Source organism: Penaeus japonicus, unplaced genomic scaffold (assembly GCF_977035675.1).
Source record: "Penaeus japonicus unplaced genomic scaffold, GWHDUDI00000001_assembly GWHDUDI00000042, whole genome shotgun sequence".
In the NCBI taxonomy this organism is placed as follows: domain Eukaryota; kingdom Metazoa; phylum Arthropoda; class Malacostraca; order Decapoda; family Penaeidae; genus Penaeus; species Penaeus japonicus.
In genome coordinates this window covers 21,206,719-21,209,858 of record NW_028234444.1, presented here as the reverse complement: position 1 = coordinate 21,209,858, position 3,140 = coordinate 21,206,719, and the positions used below count along the sequence as shown (strand labels likewise).

Sequence of the window (3,140 nt, the reverse complement as noted above, 5' to 3'; positions counted from 1 at the left end):
GGGCTTGTATTGGGATGGAATGTTTATATTTGGGCTTGTATTGGGATGGAATGTTTATATTTGGGCTTGTATTGGGATGGAATTAGTTTATATTTGGGCTTGTATTGGGAAGGAATTAGTTTATATTTGGGCTTGTATTGGGATGGAATTAGTTTATATTTGGGCTTGTATTGGGAAGGAATTAGTTTATATTTGGGCTTGTATTGGGAAGGAATTAGTTTATATTTGGGCTTGTATTGGGATGGAATTAGTTTATATTTGGGCTTGTATTGGGATGGAATTAGTTTATATTTGGGCTTGTATTGGGATGGAATTAGTTTATATTTGGGCTTGTATTGGGATGGAATTAGTTTATATTTGGGCTTGTATTGGGATGGAATTAGTTTATATTTGGGCTTGTATTGGGATGGAATTAGTTTATATTTGGGCTTGTATTGGGATGGAATTGTTTATATTTGGGCCTGTATTGGGATGGAATTAGGTTATATTTAGGCTGGGCTGTTTTTTATTTACGACTTCAATAACTTTGGATTGTAATTAGAAATCTATTGGATTTGGGCTTTGGTAAGGTTAGGCCGCACTAAGGTTAGATCAGATTGGTTTCAGACTTGAACTGAAATCGGGATTGGCTTGGAAGAGATTAGGATTGGCTAAGATTTGGATTGGGTAAAGTTCAACTTAGATTTAGCTTTGGATTGGATCAGGATTAGACTGGAGTTGCACTTGGATTAGGCCGTGAGTCGGGTTGAGTTTGAACCTGGTCTCGAGTGGGATTATACTCGACTAATTTTCGGGTTTCGATTTGTACCGTTTGGTTTGTGTGGATTGGATCATTATTAATTAGGGTGGGCAAAGTTTGAGTCAGAGTTGCTTTGGGTTGGCTTGGATTGGAATCAAAGTTTGGTTAGTGCAAAATTGACTGGGTTGACTGGGCTCCGGATTAGCAATGAGACAGTGTTTGGTTGAGCTTAACCCAAGGTCATATTAAATGCAATTTTTTTTACTTACAAGAACAAAAGATGATTTTTATGATATTGAAACTTGTAGAAATTTCTTGAATATTTCTTGTTGATTTTGAATTATCATTTTTTTTTAACTATTGTTTTTTTGTTTTTCTTCCCCCTTTTTTTTTAAAGAGAGTAAAACAAAAAAGTGTAGTGCAAAATAGTATACATATAGCAAAAAGGAGGTTGAAAAGTATCAAATACATAAACTCTCAAATAGCACAATACAAACTTTTAATAAATCGACACAGTGATAGTGTACATCCTGTTAGATATTTGATTATGATTTAAACCATAAAAAGGCAAACAAATAAAAAACTTCCTTCAATAAGATTTATACACTTTTACAAAGTATACATACATATACACACTCCCTTAATATATAGCAAATTGAAACTCTTCTTCTGAATCACAATAATATACTTTATGATAGCACTGAAGACTATAGAACTTCATATATACTGTATACAATATACACTTCCCTGCGCATAAATTTCTCACCAAGTCTCTTCTCATTCTGCTCTTTACAAGGAATATTCACCATTCGATATAAAACGAAACGCTTCCTTTGTACAATCGACTAAATATTGAAATGTAGATTGCGCCCAACCCATGATGAGACGCACAATCATGAACGCGTTCACACACTAACCTCAACACGTGTGAGGGTCAACTACTTGTGAGGGTCTCGTGATAATGATAATGAGCCTGAAATTAGAAGAAGAAGAAGAAGAAGAAGAAGAAGAAGAATCTCTCTCTCTCTCTCCTCTCAGACAAAAGTACTTTGACCAAATGTGAATAATGGATGAGCATAGAGGAGAGAGAGGAGGCAAGGAAAGAAAAGGAGAAAGAGAAAAGAAGAAATAAGAGGATAGAAGAGAAGTGTGGAGTAGTGAGAAGAGGAAAGGAAGAGATGAAAGACAAACAGAGTAAAGGACAGAGGGAGAGGGAGAGAGAGAGTGAGAGATAAAGAGAGAGAGAGAGAGAGAGAGAGATGAGCAAGAAGACATACTGAATGGAGTTCAACTGAGAGCTAAAAAAAAACAAAAAAAAAACAGACCTGCATCATTGAGGAAAACATGTGAGCAAGAACAGAAACGGAAAACGGCTCTCTGACTACGACCTTCAAAGCAGGTTAAGTACAGATTCCTACACAAAACAAAAATCAATTGCCAAAGGGACCACACGAAACACACCCTCCATCGCATCACTCAAACTCAGATGAGATATTTACAAATTGTGAAACACGTAAATCTCGATGTGATGGGAATTTTGAGGAGAAAAACTACATGTAATGAATACATTACATTCATAAGGTGACTGATAATTCACAAAGAAGAAATGAAAGAAAATAAGAAAACAATGAATTCTATCGTCAAATAAATGCAATTGCTGTTGGATAAAATGATGAGGAAAACAATTATCCTCATAAAGTGACTAATGAGACATCATAATACAAGAAACAAAAAAAGATATATGACAATTAAATTGATAATAATGCCAAAAATTTTCACAGTAGCAGTGTCTATGGAAATGATAATAATGCTAATGATGATGATTGCAATTACGAGTGAAAATGGTGATAATAACAATAGCGATGAAAATAATGAAAAAAAAAAAATTAAAAAAAATATATATAATGCTAATAACAATGCCTCAATTCATTACATCAATGTATAAATGACATTAAAAATAACACAAATAACATTAGCTAAGTCTTTTTTTCAGTTTACACTAATAAAAGTACTAATTAGTAAATATAAAAATCATTATAAATATGGAAAAAAAGTAAGTTTATACATAATAATACAAACAGTACGTATGTGCGCACACACACACACACACACACACACACACACACACACACACACACACACACACACACACACACAAACACACACAGAGAAACAAACAAACAAACCTCTGAATATGATACAAACCCTCTCTGCCTTTCTTATTCCATAGTAATCTTTACCTTTCTTTTTTCCTTTACTTTCTCCCCTATCTATTGCACCTGACCCCACAGAGCCATTCTGCATAATGGTTTTACAAAATTTGCACAACTTCAAAATCCTTCAACAAATTATGTGATAGCAATTTTAAAAAACTGTTTCATTGGTCATATATGCCCACAAA

The 3,140-nt window shown here is 33.9% G+C and overlaps 1 protein-coding gene across 1 annotated transcript in view; it reads right to left on the bottom strand.

The window, feature by feature from the left end:
• Positions 1-1,221: 1,221 nt before the first annotated feature.
• LOC122262859 (uncharacterized) overlaps positions 1,222-3,140 on the bottom strand; it is a 45,300-nt gene continuing 43,381 nt past the window's right edge. Inside the window, exon 17 of the mRNA XM_086534934.1 lies at positions 1,222-3,140. This exon is cut by the window's right edge and continues 1,447 nt beyond it. The gene's annotated coding sequence lies outside the window, so the exon portion shown is untranslated.